The 19,009-nt window shown below is 46.8% G+C and overlaps 1 protein-coding gene across 6 annotated transcripts in view; it reads right to left on the minus strand.

The window, feature by feature from the left end:
• The window catches only part of SEMA6A (semaphorin 6A), a 127,657-nt gene extending 111,848 nt beyond the window's left edge, over positions 1 to 15,809 (minus strand). For all 6 annotated transcript variants that reach the window (XM_059916922.1, XM_059916920.1, XM_059916919.1 and 3 more), the window contains exon 1: positions 15,208 to 15,809. The gene's annotated coding sequence lies outside the window, so the exon portion shown is untranslated. The remainder of the gene's footprint in view (positions 1 to 15,207) is intronic.
• Between the last annotated feature and the right edge of the window lie 3,200 nt (positions 15,810 to 19,009).

The following is a 19,009-nucleotide window of genomic DNA, read 5'->3' on the forward strand; positions in this document are numbered from 1 at the left end:
TCTTCCTAAACAAAATATTACTCAACACATTTTTTCTTCTCCTACAATAAGCAGTGTTCAATTTTAGCATAATGCAGCAAAAAAAAAGGCCTAGCTGTCTGCTAACACTGTCTTATTAAATAAACAACACAATTTAGCTGTTATCTGTGTTTTGTGAATTACGTCATCTGTAACATTTCAGTTGCACAAGGCAACTTAAAGAGATAAACACTGGTAAATATGCCCAAGGCAGGGTGAGGAGGAGAGAGGGGAGGAAGGGACAAACACATGTACATTTAGTTTCAGAATTCAAAGACTTGCATAAAGTAAAACCGTTCAGAATGAAAAAAATAGGAAACAGGTGGCTCGATCTAGGCCTTGATTGTTACAGGAGTGAATCACGTGCTCTCGCTCCTCCTGCACTTTGTAGCCAGTTTTTATAGATACGCTGGACGGTGCTTCAGTCTTTCTCATTATTATCCACCTCACATCATGGTATTAACCTCCCTAATGTTGGAGAAAGTGGTCCCAGCTGCCAGACCAAATGCAACAGTGTAAATGCTCTTAATTTTAAAATCTTTAGCACTCATTTTACAGAGCTGGGTATGAGCACAATAGAACTAATCCCAGGCTTTGGCGTTTGGCTTCTTATGTGTCATTTACATATGGTTTATGATAGCTGTTAAATATTAACTATTTTGTCTGTAAACCTGGGTTCCTGTCTTGGCCAGTGCCACCACGATCCACTCAGCTCCCCAGACATGACATCTTGGAACCATTTTTTTTTTTTTTTACTACTTCTACCCCCTTACCCCACACGTCCAACTGGTCCCTAAGTCCTGACGGCTGTACTTTGTCAACACACCCAGAATCTGTTTCCTTTTTTCCACTCACAGTGCTAGCAGATTTATATTTCTACAACACAACATCTGATGACATCATCATCTTGCTGAAAAGCTTCAACTGCCTGCAGCTCCAAGTCCCACCTCTTCAGCAGGGCAGAGCCCTCCACAGGCTGCTCTCCATTCCTCTTTCTGTCCGCTGGGCTTTCAGGCCACATCACCAGTCCTCAGGAGGCCCCCTTGCTGCTCTGGGGCCAAATCCTGCATTTCTCTGCCTCTGGCCTTTGCTCCTGCCTCTCCCTTAGCCCCACTGCTCTTCTGCCCCTTGCCTCCCACGTACCAAAATCTCACTCATTCTTTAGAAGCAGCTGAAATGCTTCCTCCCCAGCTGGACAGAGCACTCCTTCCTGTCCTTGGCATCCTTACCACTCTGCTTTGGGGATGGAGAATAGTCAGACCTCAGACACTATAGTGATTTTTTGCAAATCTAACTTCCTCGATAGAATGTCAACCCAATGTCTGGCCTTGAATCGGTATGCGGTTAATCAGTAAATTCTGAACTAGGTCATCATTGTGTCTCTGCAGTATCTAGAACTTGCCTAGAGTAGGTGCTAAACATCTATCTGCTGAATTAAATGGAACTGCTGCTTTCACTAGACCCAGCAGCGTGGACCAGAGGAGTAAAATGACCTTGGTCAGACAGAAGATCCATTTATGTTGAGCCATCTGGTCTACTTTATTCCTTGCTGAAAGTGTGTTTCTGTTTCATAGGCGCAAGTTGCAAGCCTCAGGAGGATATTCCTGCCGAATATCTGGTTCACCCCTCTGTCCCTCCAGTTGTACCCTGCACCAGGGTCAAAGTTTCCACTTTTATGTTACTGTTTATTTTTATCCCTACTATAAAACAGGACTAGAATCCTAAATAACAACATCCTCCATTTTTCAAATGATGTCCTTTCGGATGACAGACTCAAGGCCCTAAGAGCTGCTGGAGACAATGACCTGTAATAGCATTCCACCCAGAACCAGGAGTTCAGGTCCCAGTGGCAGTGAACCCTCAGGTGAAGTCCTCGGAAAGCTACTTCTAAGCTTGTTTCATGGCAGTAGTCAATCTGCATAGTAGGCATAATGTAAAAAAAATCTGCATAGTAGGCATAATGTAAAAAATCTTCAGTTGGAAGACTGTAAATTGTTTTCAAAAATTTGTAAAGTATTGAGTAAACCGTACAATGACACAGAGCATAAAAAACTCAGATTCAGAAGGCTGGGGACCTTGTCTCAAGCCCTTCCCTTACCAGAGGTATATACTCTTAGGCCAATCATTTGACCTCTCTGAAGCTCTGTTATCTCGTCTTTAAATTGGGCATAATAATATCTGCCCTGCCTAACCCAGGTTGTAATGATATTAAATGAGGTGATGTTTATAAACACACTTTGAAAAATATAAGCACTATATAATGAGGTCTTTATTAGTAGTAATAACACCGTTAAATACTGTTGACGTTGATCATCACCACTAAGCCTGATTTCTAAATCTGATACGGGACTTGGCAAGACTCCTTCCTGGGCAGAGCAGTCCTGGGTTTGCACCTCACTGCTGTAAGCCAGTCTGTCCTCTCCCAACAAGGTGCCATCCTGGGCAGGCCAGCACTTGAAACACAGGCAATAAGAAACAATGAAATATGCAAATGCATTATGATTACTTTTAATAGAACGAGCCCTCCAGTGAAGACTGGGTATGGCTGACAACAAGCAAGAAAAGACGTTGCTCCAGTCCTATGTTGGAAACCTTTGCAAGCTCTGCTCAGAGGAATTTGCATTTCAATAGCAATGCGATAATGTCAAGCTATTCACAACATTGCAAAGCCTTCTCTTGCACACCTGGCTTGGGGAACTGGAAGTGGCTGTTTTCTAACAGCGGTGGCAATTATGTTGTCCTTTTCATTCTTGGGAATGGATGTGTTTGGGCAGTATTCACAGGTCTTGTGTTCTGGACATGACAAAATATGAAAACGAAAGCTCCACACTCCAAGATCTCCCAGGAGAATTAATTACTCAGCATATTCAACATGTTGAACTTCCCCTCATCACAAATGAACGGAAACACCTTGTAGATAAAAGTTGACTTTTTAATAGAAAACTTTTCCCTGTACGCTGAACATCGCTTTAAAAAAGTATCCAAAAGATGTTTGTTACCTCCCTCTTGGCTACATATGAAACTACTCTGTTCTTTCTAGATGACACCAGTAGCACCTCCTCTTGTCTGGGCAAACATGGGATCATGACACTGGGTTGACGTAATTTATATTAGAAGTAAAACCATACTGCATGCAGCGGGACAACCATCTTGCCAATTATTTCAGATAATCACTACCCTAGAACACAGTACAGTAAATAATACCAATCAATTTAGGTAATTTCTCATTAAGACGCTTATAGATCAGTAAGCTTAATTGTAAAAGCTAAGCATTTATAATTCGCAAGCACAAATTATGCTAAACTAGACAGGTTATATGCTACTAAGAGTTTCGTATAAGGTGCAAAATGATTATTCACTCAGCAGTTTAATTTATAAGTTGGCATGAATATACCTAACTTTCATTAGGCCCCTCTAGTTAAAAGTTGAATGTCAATAGCGCATTAACATTACAGTTCAGCTTCTTGATATCTGTTCTAAAACTCATGACACGGGAAAAGTACTGTAAATCAAAAGTAAGGCCTGTTTCTCTCCAGTGCCTATAGTGCTCTGGTCGTTACGGTTAGCACTCGGTAAAGAGTACTTTTAGGCAAAGGAAATACCACCTGGTCCAGTATCCCCAGCATAAGTGGCTTTCATTTGAAAGAATTGGGGCACTGCTCAAAGTCCCATTCAATCTTTGGAAGGCATGGCCTCGAATCCAGCTAGGAGCCAGTATATATCAACAATTTTGATAGGTAAGTTCCTTTAAAATAAAAAATGATTCCTCTAAAGATTCAAAACACTCCGCATCACTTATAAATTTCAGCTGTTCGCCAAGTGATATTTCATTCTTTATATGATCATTCTGCAAATGATACAGAATCACATTTCTCATAAAATAAGAACCTAGTATGGTTTGCATGGCAAGATAATGGAAGCATGTTCAAGTCACCGCTGTCTGAAAATGTTCCAGCAAAATGCAGCCTCCGAGGCATTGATGCCTTGGAGACACCCAAAAATCTGTAATCAGAAATCATTAATTAAAGTTACTTAAAGTCTACATTGTATCTGACTGACAGCCTCACAAAAGCACTGCTTACTTTTCTTAAGGCTCCAGTGTGCAATGTCGTCTCTGACCAGGTACCAAAGAGTAATCACAACCTTGTCATTGTCGAGAGGACAGCAAACTGAATTCCCACAAACTCTTCTTGGAACAAAAAAAGCTTCTGATATGAAATATTAATCCCATTGTCCTCCCCACTCCATGCTTTTTTTTTTTTTTTTAAAACACCTATCTTAAAAGAATACTCTAAAACAAGCAGGACCTATTTTCTGACCCTGCCGAATAATCAGGGGTCCCTAATACTGAATTTACAAATGGATATTTGCTTTGCAGAGATATTTGAGGGGGAGGTGGGGGAGGGCTGGGGGGATAATTGCAGCCTGTGGGTAAGCCAGACCACATGATCAAAAACTGCTGTGACACTTAAAAGTGTTTCTCCACAAGGAATTCCTGTGCCCAGAAGCCTGGTGAAGCCAGTAGCAATTAAGGCCATGTTATCCTTTTAATTTACTTCAAATTATTGGCCTCTAAGATCAATCATTTAGTGTGGTTGAGTAAGGGAGGGGTCAATATAATAGGCACGTGCATTAAAAATCTTTGTTGATCTTAAACAAAAATTTTGGCAGGCTGGATCTGGGGAAATTTAAAACGGCTGCTTTGAAGCTCGCCCTGAAATAAAAACTAGTTATTTTCTAGTTTAAAAAAAAAATGTCTTATTTTCTAGATTAGGCCTATTTGTAATGAATTCAAGGTTTTCTTCTTCTGAAATCGCCTGGATTTTCAGTTGCTGCACTGCATGTCCTGAATTCAGTGCTGTTTGCTTCAAGTGTGAGATGGTTTTATTTTATGTTTTAAGTTACAAAGGAACTAAATGGCTGGGCTTAGACTGATCAAAGTCCTTGGAAGTCCACTTGAGAAATGGGAACTGAAACATTAAGAAATGTACCAGTATCTGTTACACAAGGCCACCTTTACCTAACAAAGGAGAGCTGTGTTCTTCACCACACACGAAGCACATAAGTCATGGGGTGCGTGTGTCTCCCTCTTGGAGCAATTTACTCCTCCAGATCTTTTCTTGACTAGGTCACATGAGATGTCCACCACTGGAGAGCTTTTTCCTCATCAACCCGAAATAGCAAGATATTATACTTACAGGAAGAAAAAAATGCTCAGACACTCAAGAGCTGGCAAAACAGTAGACCTTTGGGCCAGTGTTGCAAAATGCAGTCAAATGGTCTCTAACCCTTTAGTAATGTGTGTCGAACCAAAGAAAATAAAGGTGAAACCTGAAGGAAAGCACAAGTGTTTACATGGCCATACCAGAGCACAACATACAACACTCGTGAGGTCATTTTATTTATTTAGCCATCTGCAGAGCCAAAACCAAGTTATGAAACTGAGATTTGAGTGAAGTCAGGAATGGCCTCATTTACCTCCATGTTTAGAGACAGCCTTAATGAAGAGTTCATACCCTTTGGCTTTCTTGTCGAAAGATGAAAGTGACATCAGCCCCCGGACTGTAATTTTTTACCAGCAAGACTGAGTAAGAGGCAAATCCTGGAGTAAATATCAGCTGGATGTGCACGTAACAAGGTCCAGAGAGACCCTCTCAGAAGTTGCCTCTTTTAATCCAACGCTGAATTATACTAGAAGCAGTTTTCAGTGCTTTCAGAAGACCACGACTGCCAAAATCACTGCAAGCCTCGCAAGCCTAGTATATCTCAAACCTTTCCCAAGACATCCCAACACTATCTGAGGCCCTGAAACTATGGCAACCGAATAAGAAAGTAGCCTCCATGATTAATAGATGAAGATCCCAGCGACAGTGTCTAGCTAGGGCCATCATTCATGATGCGAGAAGAATTAGCACAGAATCCATCTCAGAAACCATTAACAAGTATTCTTATAAAAATCCACCCAACTGCCATTCTGCTACCTGTACTCCAGTTTAGAATGCTGTAAACAGTTCGGTTTCTAGTTATCGCTCACTCTGCAGAGATGAAAATGTTTTTAGTAACTCAGATGCTCACGTTTTTAGAATAATGAAAGGCTTAATAGGCTGGTGTTCCACCTGGGTATCTGAGGCCTAAGAACAAAGGCATTCAAACACCAAAATATGTGAATGAAGTCAAGTGGCTCTCAGGGTAAAAAGGAGGAGAGACAGTTGTTGGATTGTTCTGAGTGTTTTTTGTGGAGTGCAGTTTTTCATAAAGCATTCCATTTTCAGGAAAGGAACGTTTCCATTCACCAGCTCCATCAGTATTCTCTTACTTTCTTCATTCAAGGACGGTAGGAGTCTGGGGGTGAGGCAAGCCCTAGAGTTGCTGCAATATTAATGAAAAGATTGAATACGCTCCTGAAAAAAGGACTCAGGAATAGGAAAAAGGAAGGAAGAATAGATCCACAGAAAGCCTGGCTTTAAAACTCTCATATAACATTAAACCACAATTAATATATCCCTTATTTCCCAGTCCGTCAAATGCTTATTTTCCAATGGCATGTTTTCATTGTGTTCAATGCCAGATCCTGTTCTGTTCTATAAATGCTTCAAATCAAATCATGGCCAGAGGCTTTGTCTTAAACACGTGGGAGGGCAGAAGGGATAAGAGAGGGGTAAATGGCATCAATTTTAGAGATTCTTCCGCTAAGGTTTTTGAATTGGCTTGGATTCTTTGAATTAAAGTTTCTGCAGATGGCAATTATAGGTTAGTTGGAAACCACTAGCAAGCGCTGAGTCATATTAAATGAAAGCCTCAGGTCTCAAGGCTGTATGTGGAAATACCTATGACTAACAGTACTTTCAAAGCAACAGTGGCACACTGGCTGCTCCGCAGGACCTGGTCCTTCAGTCTTTGGGACATGTGAAGTGCTGATTTATTCCCCTCTCTGTCCTCTTTCCACTTACAAAATTGAAGAGAAAAACATTTTCCTAGATGAAAATAACTGTAATTCTAAGCCATGGAGGGATTCCTGTTCCTTCAGAGGACTGCAGTGATAATATTGCCCCTTTTGCTGTGCTTTTGAGGAGTCAGATAAGATAAGAAAGTGTATGATTATCATTTGAATCAAATTTCAGGTTGTATAGCAATATATCAGCCGTAGAGTAATCGCTGTCTCCACTGGGGTCAGGTGACTATTTCCTGCATTTGGTGGAGAAGGTAGTGGTTTGCTTCTGCGTGGAGATTCAGGTGCTCCCAAACTGTCACTGTTTCAGGCTTGGCCAGGGAAGACTGACCTGGCAAATATGGCCACCATAAAGACCCTCATGCAGTAGTCCCAGCCATAGCCTCCTGGAGGAGTTGATTGACAGCCAAGCTTCTCCCCTATGACAGGTGTGTGGTCCTTGGGGTCAATTCAACTCATCCCTGAACAGTCATTATGGGCAGCTCTAAGATTCCAAATGTGGGTACTCTCAGATCCTTTAGTGGGTGCAGACTGTGTATTTTGCTTACGGTGTGAATGTTCCTTTCCAGTCCAAAGGTGTTTCCTTTGCATCATCTCTTTATGTTACAGATTTGTAAGGTCATTTCCTTTTGTACTCTCCCCACCAGGGTACTCTCCATGACAACTGTCATCCAAATAAAAATAACACTTTATATTTAATGAGTGTGTGTAGTGTGTCAAGCATTGAGCCATGAAACTTACAGATGTCATATTTACTCTCCTCGACAACTGTAATACAAATGTAAACTGTAGCATTTTACAAATGGAAACTGAGGCAGATAAGTAACTGGCTCAAAGTCACACTATTTGTAAACGGCAAAAAACGGGATGCAATCTGTGTTGTGTCTGCCTAAGATGTGTGACCTCTGCATCACCTCCAGAGCTGTCTACAGCCCTCCCTCCTACAGTCCTTCCACATTTTTAATAAACTTATGCCACAAAATCTAATGAATTTGCCCTGTATTTGGTGGGGAAGATAGTAGCAAATAGCAAAGATCAAAACTTCTTTCCTCCTACTCCTAGTTCGCCCTGACGTGTCTGTTCTATGTTAATGCTTTCACTGACATGAACTGTGTTAGAACTTACCTGAGCAAAAACAACACCCTTACTTTTTTTTTTATAATGCCTGGCAGAGTGCCACTCCTATGACCTTGCCCGATTCACTGGTCACATTGGAAACAATCACTAGTTGACACGGTTGGCATCTGATTCATAAAGTTGCCATCTGTACACTACGTAGATTGTGCATTTTCAGTGAATTTGAGGCTCTTATTTAATTTCATAATGTGGTTTACATTAAAATGACATCAACACAGTATAATATTTCTTTTATGATTTAGAAGACAATGAAGCAGGGTCTCTGCTAGGCCTGGGGTCTCGGGAGCGGAGGAAGGAGTTAGCATCAAACTTTTCAAATTTCCAGAGTGCATTTTTTAAAAGTTAATTAGTTAATTATTTTTTGGCTGTGTTGGGTCTTCGTTGCTGTGTGTGCAGGCTTTCTCTAGTTGTGGCGAGTGGGGCTACTCTTCGTTGAGGTGTGCAGGCTTCTCATTGTGGTGGCTTGTCTTTTTTGCGGAGCATGGGCTCTAGGTGTGTGGACTTCAGTAGTTGTGGCACGTGAGCTCAGTAGTTGTGGCTTGCGGGCTCTAGAGCACAGGCTCAGTAGTTGTGGTGCACGGGCTTAGTTGCTCCACAGCATGTGGCATCTTCCCGGACCAGGGCTCGAACACGTGTCCCCTGCATTGGCAGGCGGATTCTCAACCACTGCACCACCAGGGAAGTTCCAGAGTGCATTTTATATTTTACCAAATACCGTTACATTCATGATTTCATATTATTCTCCCAGCAGTCCTACTAGATAGAAAGCATAGGTTTACTATTCACAATTTTTATTTAAAATAATGCAGCTTGAGAAAAGTTAAGTGGCTTGTCCGTTGTAGTGAGTCTGGAACCCAGGTCATCCAACTCCAAGAACAGGGTCTTCAACAACGGTTATCACTGCACTGGGACAGGATAGAAATGTGGGTTAATGGGCATACTATTTCCTCCTGGTAGGAAGTTGAATTTTATTTTATTTAATAAATTTATTTATTTATTTATTTATTTATTTATTTATTTATTTTTGGCTGTGTTGGGTCTTGTTGCTGTGTGCGGGCTTTCTCTAGTTGTGGCGAGCGGGGGCTACTCTTCGTTGCGGTGCGCGGGCTTCTCATTGCGGTGGCTTCTCTCGTTGTGGAGCATGGGCTCTAGGTGCGTGGGCTTCAGTAGTTGTGGTGTGCAGGCTTAGTAGTTGTGGCTTGCGGGTTCTAGAGCGCAGGCTCAGTAGTTGTGGCACATGGGCTTAGTTGCTCCGCGGCATGTGGGATCTTCCCGGACCAGGGCTCGAACCCGTGTCCCCTGCATTGGCAGGCGGATTCTTAACCACTGTGCCACCAGGGAAGCCCCAGAAAGTTGAATTTTAAAAACTACTATTAGCAAACTCCAAAAAAGCAAGAAGGTTCTGTGGCCAGTGGTTAAAATGCAGAACAAATGAGTCCAAGGTCAAAAGCTCAGTCTCCATAAGTGCTGGCTGTCTTCTTAGCTCTGTTTCTTAGAAGGCTGATTCTGCCTAACTCACATTCCCTCCAGCTTCAACCAGCTGTCCCACAGATTTGTGCTCTTGGCTATAGAAGGGGACTGACTGGATGTGAGTGTGGGAATGAGCAGGCGTCAATCCATCACGAAGACTGGAAAAACAACCCAGAGTGGTGCATGAAACACATCACCTATGTGCATGGAAGACAGTGTTACACACACACACTCATGCAGGCAGAGAGGTGTCTCATTTGATGGACACATATCATAGAGAAACAAGAGCAGGCAAAAGAGATAAAGACTGGTTGTTTGCAAAAAGATTCACTCTTCATTCATTCAACAAATACTTGTTATGAAAGCGCTGTGATGTGCCAGGCGCACAGGTTTAGGTGCTGGAGATAACAGCAGTGAAAGAAACATAATGGCATTATGTCTAGCAGAAGACAGAAAATAAATGAGGACAACAGACAGTTTGTCAGGATGTGAAAAGTGCTAAGAGGAAAAAAAAAAACCTGAGGCTGTCCACTGGGGTAAGGAGTGTTGCGACAAAAGGGTGAAGTAAATATGATCAGGAAAGGCCTCACTGAGAAAGTGACATGTGAGCAGAGAACCTGTAGGAGGAGAGGAGCAAATCCTGCAGCTCTCTGGGCAAAGGACCGCCCCACGCCTTGAAAGGGCAAGTGCAGAGAGACCCTGCAAAGGGGCCCGGGGGGAGCACGCCCAGCATAGTCAAGTGACCCCAAGGAGGAGTGGAGGTCAGAGAGGTGGGGACCCGAGTGCAGATCATGTAGAGCCACAAAGGCCATAGAAAGAACTCTGGCTTTGGCTGGAACATGATGGGAAGGCATTTGAGCACATGTAACCTGATCTGTAAAAAAAAAAATATATATCACTTCAGTTGCTGTGTTGAGAAAAGACTGTAGGGGGCCAAGAGCAAAGCCCGGGAGACTAGCTGAGAGCCGAACACAGTAGGTTCCCCAGCAGGAGGAGACAGTGGCTTGGCCAATGTGAGGGCCACTGAGGTGGAAGACCTGGAGGGAGTCTGCATGCTTTCTGAAGGTGGGGCTGACAACACGGCAGCTAGAATGGATGCAGATACCAGAAAGAGAAGAGTCAAGGATGACTCCTGAGTTTTTTGGCGTGAGCAAACTCAAAGGATGGAATTGCCCTTTACCAAGATGGAGAAGATGATAAGAAAAGCATGTGTGGAGGAGAAAGATCCAGAACTAGGTGTTTGGAGCATTTGGGTTTGAGATGTCTATTAGATTCTACCCCCTGTAGGCATTGTGTATATCAGAGATCCAGGAGAGAGGTCTGGGCTGAGGGGGTTATTTGGGAAACATCAAAGTATTGATACTTGGATGTGACGTTCTCCATTAGTGTTGTCAGAATTAGTCTAATAAAAAGGTTTGCAAGATCTCATCTGCTTCACAAAGCAAGATACCCTTGTGTATAAACTATATTGTAATAGTCCCATGCTGAGAAGTATCGTGAACTCCCTTCTCCCCTTGAGGTTTGTGCGGTATGACATCTTACTTGCCCATTTCAAAGGGATTAAATGCCTCCCTCCCTTCCCTACCTTACCATATCCCCAAGAGGCAACTGTGTGGTTGCCAGCAGAGAATAGCTCAGTTGCTCTTAGCACGTTTTAAGGCAGAGGAGAAAAGCCTTCACTCTGGAATAGAAACCTCTCAGAGACAACTTGGCTCCAGGGCACCCCAAGAGAGTGGGGGGCACTGATGCGGGAGGGCCCAGCAGGATGCTTCCAGGTTTCCCCTTCCCCTGGAGATGTGTACACCCAGGGAACACTCGCTGTGGGACGAGGGCAGTGAACTGTCGAAACTTAAAGCCTGTGTGCAGGGCGGGCGGCAGTGCCGAGATACGTGCAGGCTCTTCCACCGTCGCAAACGGCAGATGCCTAATTAAAGCATTTGCAATTAGTTTGGCTTGTTCTGTGATTCCTTTCTGCAAACAAATATGATGGGAGAATATATTAGCTCTTGGCAAGTCTAGTTCTAAAAAAACTTTTTCTCCCATGATTACTCTTTTGTCCTGCTCAGAAAAAAGCTGAAGCACTATGTACACATCCTGAAGTATCTGACTTACCTCCTTGTCCAAAACAGTACTTTTCCTTCCATTTCATAAAGGAGTGCAACTACCCATTGGCCTTTAAAGCATGAGGATTTATTTTGAATTTAATACAAGTTCTTAATTTGGGTTTCTTATTTTTATTCAATGAATGTAACAGTCTTCCTAATTCTTGCCATCCTTCTGATTCAACACACTTGGCAATGTTATCCACCTCCTCAAAATGCAAATGCTATATTTTTTTAATGATGGGAAAAGCATTCACTAGACTTCGAAAGAACTGGAGGGGTGAGTGTTCGTGTGTGTGTCTCTGTGTGAGTAAATAAAGAGTTGCACTTATTGCCACTTTATAATAACCACTTACTTGAAGGCATAGATTTTCTTTTTCACTGTAGGGGAAAAAAAGCCTAGGTCTACTCTAAGTGGAGAAATGTGAACTGTTTGGGACTATTTCTTTTATTTATTCATTCAACATTTACTTGAGTTTCTACAGTGGCTCTTATGCATTTTTAACCTATTTAAACTTGGATGTTTTATCCAATAAGTATATTCTGCAGGTAGCTACTGAGATCATGATTTTGGGTGTCTGTTGAACATTTACATATGTGGATTATATGCATTATGAGAGTGTGGCCCATCTCTAAATGGTGATAACTGCAAAACAGAACACTTTGGGAAGATTGTCACCAAACAGTGTCAATAAGAAACATGAACTAGAATGCCTCTTTATATCAAGTTGAAAAAAGACATAACACAAAAAAGAGGTTTAAATCTGTTGGTCATTCATTTCTGCTTTCAGATTGGTTTGCAAAGTGCCTCATCTAAGAATGTCCTAAACCCAAAATAATAACAGAGAGTGGGGGGTTACTCAAGAGTCGAATAAAAGTCACCATATAAACAAGCATGAGTAAACCAAATTCAAATAATTAGTGCAATTATTTTTTAACAGATGGTTTAGGTTAATAGGTGGAGACACAGTGTTGCCATTGTAGTATTTAAGGTTAGGTTAATAATTAACTTTCATGCCTGGAGTAGTTTAATCAAAGCTTACTGTAAAAACTGCTCCATGCAGACTAAACAGGGGGTATTAAAAAAACCATGCAGAATACTTGCAATCTTGACCTCCGGTAGTCATTTGGAAAAGGTGTGAAAAATAAAATGTTTTCATTCAGAAATGTGCACTAGTATCTTTACTTTGGGGAAGAAACCTTAATAAAGGGTTCATATTATCTGGAACCAACAATCTTCTCCCTGCCATGAGAGTGGCAGACTGTGGACATCAGATGCCCAAGATGTATGTTGAAAGGAAGACCAGACAATTATCAGGATTAGAGAAAGGCAAGGCAAAGGCACTCGACCTTCGTACCCGGAAAGACTTCAGAACCAGCGCTGGGGGGCATTAAATAGCTTTCCTGAGACCTGCTGGCAGAACACTGTAACAGGGTTAAACATCTTTTCAGATTCCAAGCAAAGAAAGTTGGGCGTACATGTGAGAGAGTGTGTATGAGTGTGTGTCTTCGCGCGCCTGTGTTTTAAACCTTTCATGGATCACATTCAATTGCAACTTGATTTTCATCCAGCCTAGGCAGACAGTGATCCCACTGTGGCCGTCCCTGGCCACCACATTCCCAAAGCAGACGCCTTTCTCCCAAGGACCGACGCGGATTGGTAGCGGGCCTGCCCCCTGCAGTACAGGCAGGAGGCGGCCCCTGGAAATGCTCGCCTTGGCCGTGAAAACAGCGGTTCCTCCCCCGCTCCACGCACACCTGATTCCCTGCTCTGCCCCTCCTTGAACACCCGCCGGCTGGAAAACAGCGCGAGGGGTGCAGGAGGCTGGGATGCTGAGCTTGGAGCCAGCGAGCCCGGGCCCGTGTCCACACGCACCCGCGCGCCAGCCGCTGTCCACAGTGGCCGCGCCAGCCGCTGTCCACAGTGGCCGCACCAGCTTCCTGAGTGCTGCGCTGAACTTCCCTTTCTCGCCCCTCCCCACGCCCACCCCTTGCTCAGTTGCTTGTGAGACTGGGCCAGCAAGTGCAGCGCCACGACCGCAACCAAGCTGACCACCGGCCGGCGTGCCACTCTCCGAAGGGCCGGCTCCTACCTCCTAGCCGTATTCTGGGCGGTTCGCCCGCCTCCCTGGGGGTTCCGTTTCCCGCGGGCTGCACATGCTGAGCCCCAATGCTGTAGTGACCCCCACCCCTGGCCTTCAGAGAAACTTTCCAGAAGCGCCTGGTCGAGTGACCCCGCGCTGGAAAAAAAAGGAGGCGGCGCTGGGCGGAGGGGCGGCGAGGGAGCGGGAAAGAGAAGTCCTGTTTCCTTCCCCCATACCCACAAATCCAGGACTGTTCCCTGGCTCCCCCTGTACCGTTACGGTCGTGGGAGGAGAGAACGGATCTCAGGATCCTGCTTTGCACCGTGTAACACGGTGGGGAGCTGAGGAAAAAGCGGAGCATCTGGGGAAGAGACACTTCCCATCCCAGCAGGGTCGTGCAGAGTGGGTGGGCACTGTCGGGCTTGCTCCCGAGCGCCCCACTGCCAGCGAAGCAGCGCTCTAGACGCAGCAAGTAGTCCGGACAATCCAGAACCTGGGGCCCGGGCAGAGCTCTCGTCTGGTTAGCAAGCACTGAGCCATCTCTTGCCTGGTCTTCTCACCCTTCCCCCTCTCGGGAAACCACCTTTCCAGAGAGGGGCCTCGTAGATTCTGGAAGACGGCACAGTGGGCGCCAGTCCCGGCGTGGCGGGTTCTGTGCTTGAGGGGGACGCAGACGCGACGGATGCTGTCTTCGCCGCCCAGGAGGGAGCTGCGGCGGGGAATAGGACCCAGGGCGGGGGCGCCGCGCCACACTGGGAGGAGGCCACTCGTTCGAGCAAACAAAGCCCGGAACCTCTGGTGCCAGCGTCCGAGGGAGCCGGGATGTCACCAAGTGGTAGGGTGCGCGAGTGCCAGGGCCATTACAAGTTTCCCGCACTCCACTGAGCCCAGCCCAGACCCCGCACCGACAACAAAAGATTCTCTTTGCTTCCCCACCGTATCTGCGGAACCCCTGAACCCAAACCTCGTGCAGAGCGAAAACAGCGCTCTTCTACCCAACCTCCTCCAGCCCTCGAGGGCAGAACCCCTTCCCCTGCCTTCGCACCAGGACCGGGCACTTCCGAGAATCTCACCCTTTCAGGGCTTCTCTCTTGCCTGCTGGCCCGAAAGTGAGGACGAGCCCCCGGGTACTGCACACACAGCCCAGGGCCAGGGAGCTCTCCGCGCGGTTGGTGTCCCGGGCGGCGCCTGGCGTGTGCGCAGCGCGGGTGGGGAAGCTCGCAGCACGGAGCCCGGCGGTCTCTGGGGCGCAGGCTGGAGAGGAGCAGCGGGCAGGGCTCGCGACTGCTCCCCCAGGGCCGGGCAACGGTCGGGAGACTGACACAAGACAAAATAAAACGCAAGCACCACAAAGCCGAGACAGGGCGTGCGGACCGCGGCCCCGGGACCCGCAGGAGGGAGCCAAGCCGCCCGGGAGGTGGGGCGCGCCGGGGCGCCCCAGCCGTACCTTTTCGGTGCATCGACGGGCAGGCGGCCGGGGCTCGGAGCGGGCTGGTACAGCTTGTATCCCATTTAGTAATCCATTATCGAGGGGATCTTTCCGGGCCGCGAGCTGCGCTCTCTCCTTCGCAAGCCTTTGTCATTCCTACATGTGTGCTTGTCTCTTTGGGGTAACAGTCGCGGCGACTACTTTCTGGGATGCAAACGCGCTGTATTCATCTCCAATGACAGGCGGAGAAGGGGAGAGGAAGAAAGAAAGAAAGAAAGAAAGAAACCAACAAGAAAGGAGTAAATGTTCAAGAAACTCTTCTCCAAATCCAAATTCCACTTGGATTCCACTCCGGCGATCCCTTCGGTGGTGTCTGCGCCGATTAACAAGTCATTTCAGGGTGGGGGGGCGGGGTGGGGGCTGGCGCAGGGGTTCGCCCTCTAGCCCCGCTCCACGGCTGGGAGCGCTACGCCGCGGGTGTGGCAATGCTGGCCGCAGCCGCCGCTCCTAAGCGGACATCGCGGGCGGTCGGCCCCGCGGAGAAGCGCCGCTGCTGCGTCCGGAGCGCCTGGGCAGCCGAGTGCGCGGGGAGCGGAGTTGGCTGCAGCCTCACCCCGTGCGGCTCACTACTCCTCTGTCACCGGAGAGGCCGCCGCTCCGGGGCGGAGCCAAGTCCCGGACTGGATTGCGCAGAGCGGACTCTCCTCCTGCAACCCCGCCTCCTTTGGCTGGCGTCTTCTCCGACCCAAAGGAGAGCTGCGGTCTATGTGTGCGAACGCTAGCGAGCGAGGCGGAGAGACGGAGAACCTACGCGGTTTGGCCGCAGGTGGAGCCTTGGACCGGCTGGCCAGCGCAGCTTCCTTCCACCACTATTCCCGGCCCCGCCGCGCGCTCGGCCCAGGTCCCCGCGGGGGCGACGCCGGCAGGAGGCCAGCCCTTGCCTCCCCCACCCCCGCAGTTGCTCTAGCAAGGGGGAAAAAAAAAAAAAAAAAAGAATCCCAGACAGCATTGCTGAGCCCTGCCAAATCAGAAAAATTAATAAAAATAGACGTAGTGAAGGAGCGAGTTACAAGAAAGGATTTCATCGATTTTCTTAAATGGAAAAGTTTTAAAGGATGAGGGTAAGTGAACGGCGAACCTTTCTAATTCTGATTACTGTATCAAGAGGTAGATTCCAGAAGTGATGGATGCTCTGCACCCCCAGATGAATTGGACAGAACCCGGTGCGCTTAAAAATACACTTCGAAGGTACGAACACAGCTATTAGTTAACGTACGTACAACACAACACGTTAATAAAGCATGTTAAGTAAGCAAATAAACTATAGTGCAAAGGATGCTGTTAACAACGAGGATCTGCTTTTAAAGTTAGAAAGTGTGTAGGCTGTTCTTAGAAGTAACTATGTAAACTTCAGAAATAAGACACAGTTCCAATGAGAATCCAACAGCTTCATGGAATAAACAAATCGCAACTTCTTCCAAGGCGCTTTTGTTACCATTAGAAGAAGAATGGCAGGCACAGCCTTCCTCCTCCGCTTGAAAGTTCATTCGCCAAAAAAGCCTTGCAGTTACAGGCTTGGGCCCACTGGGCAGGCCACACGATGTCCCCCCTCCCCCGGCCGCTGCGCGCTCCCCGCCTGCTTGCCCCGCAGACTGCGCACGGTAGCACGTTGCTCCCCGAGTGGGCTTCTCACTTGGTTTGGATCGTAGCCCCAGCCTTTAAAGAAAGTAACACGGGGCGGCCAAGCAGTTCTCCGATCAATATTTGCTAGTCATGGGGTCGGCCGAGAAAAGCATTGGGAAGGAGATCAGGGTCTCAGTCGCCCTTAGGCCGAATGCCTTCATATAAATGCAGTAGAAACTGTACCTGTTCCTTAATTGGGGCTAGGGCCACTAATAAATCTACCCCCCCCCCTTTTTTTAATTACCGTTCCTACATGGAACTAGACTACATACAGACATCTGCTAATGAGGGCTCACGAAGAATAAAATAAGTGCACACGCGACAACAGTGTATGTATATATAAGATATATTTTCCACAAACCGTTTAGAAAAGGTGAGAAGGGTAAGCGGGAAAAAGTCGGTCTCCCTGCCGTCTGCCAAAGGTGCCAGCAGGGGCCGCTATCCCCACCTTTCGCAGGCAAAAGCAGCTAGAGATCCGCGGCGGCGGGGGGTTGGGGGGCTGCGGCCGTAGGTGCGCGCGCAGCCACCGCGGCACGCGGAGCCAACTCCGGGAGGGGGCTGGGGCGTGGGGGCGGCGCGCTTGGCTGCGCGCTCCCGCGGCCCGGGTTGGGACTGGCTCGCGGACGTCCCTTTCGAATCCGGTCGGGACCCTGGGAGAGGACCTGGCGGGCCGCCAGCGGTCAATCCTCGGCTGCGCTATTTAACGCCCAAATTTCGGCGTTAAGTCCTGAGCTCGTCCGTGCGTCCCCGGCGCGGTCCCGCGGCCCGCACGTCGGGCCCAAGATGTCCCTGGGGTTCTCCGCCCGGTGTTGTCTCCATCCCGGCCGGGTCGCCGAGGCCCTTTCTTCCTTCTCTGCCGCTGATTTACATGCTAATTGTGTCTGGGAAAAGTTCTTTAATTGGCAGAATTAGTCAGAGCAAACGAATTGTTTCACAGGCTGAACTAAATTCCGGGTTTAGCGTCTTCCCTTGGAGAAACAGGCAAACTGTTTTGTTTGTTTTATGGATGTATTGGAAATGCCCCACATCGAGTTTCAGGATATGTTTTTAAAGGGAAATTATTTTCATTATTAATATTTGCATGTTTAATTTGCAGTAACGCTGAGCCAAGAAGCAGGAGATTAAATTTACCTAGTTAAAAATTAGAGAATACAAGAAGAAAAGACTTTCAGTTAATTTTCGCACGGCTGAGAAATACCACCCAGAATCTTCCTGGCAATGACTAAATCCTGAAGTCTCACCATCCAATTAGGCACCCGTCGTCCTGACCAGGTGAGATTACATTTCCACCTGCCAGGGGAGAGATGCTTCTGAAGCTGGCAGAAAAGCCAACTGTTGTGTCGCTCCCAAGCCCTCGGGGGAGCACCTGTGGGAAGGCTGCCCCGTGAAACCTCATGATATCATTTCCCCTTCTGTGCGCTGCTGCAGACTCACTCCCAGACGCCTGCCTTAAGTTTTCAGTAAAACCTCTGCCCTTTCAAAGCCTTTGAAGTCTGCAATCCACCCTGCCCCTTCAGGGAAGAAAGCCAATGGGAGTTAAAGAATCACCAAGTGTTAGAACTAGAAGGAAACTTGGACTGTTTTGTAGTTAAGTGGCATGAAGTGGAGTGACCAACGCCCTAGTCTCTAGAGGCCAGCTGTTGTTAGGGTAACTTATTACTAGCTGGTGACCTTGGGGCAGTCCCTTATCTCTCTGGAGCAGTGGACTCACTGGTAAATGGGGATTCAGCTACTACTGTCTTCCCAGGGATGGTGTGGATTAAATGAGATGGTGAGTGTAAACCATGGGTCTAGGGATAAAGGTCAACTAGCATCTGTAAAGGTTAACTAGCATCTGTAAAGGTTAACTAGCATCTGTAAAGGTTAACTAGCATCATTGTCATCCTTGTCATCCCCTGTGTCGATCCTCCCACCACCGTTTACAGGGGTCAGATGGAGGCAGAGGAAAAAGGTGGCTTGTTTTGTGTCAGTGCTGGGAGCTAGCCCAACTCTTCAGTGCTTAGAAGCCCACACTGCTGTCCCCCACAGCACCTGGGAAAAGTGTGATGAAGGAAGAGGAGCTGGAAAGGTACACTCACCCAGGATCCTTTTAAAGACCGCATCTAGCTGTTTGATCAGAATCTCTGCTTTACTACAA

Source organism: Balaenoptera ricei, chromosome 3, assembly GCF_028023285.1.
Source record: "Balaenoptera ricei isolate mBalRic1 chromosome 3, mBalRic1.hap2, whole genome shotgun sequence".
NCBI classification, from domain to species: domain Eukaryota; kingdom Metazoa; phylum Chordata; class Mammalia; order Artiodactyla; family Balaenopteridae; genus Balaenoptera; species Balaenoptera ricei.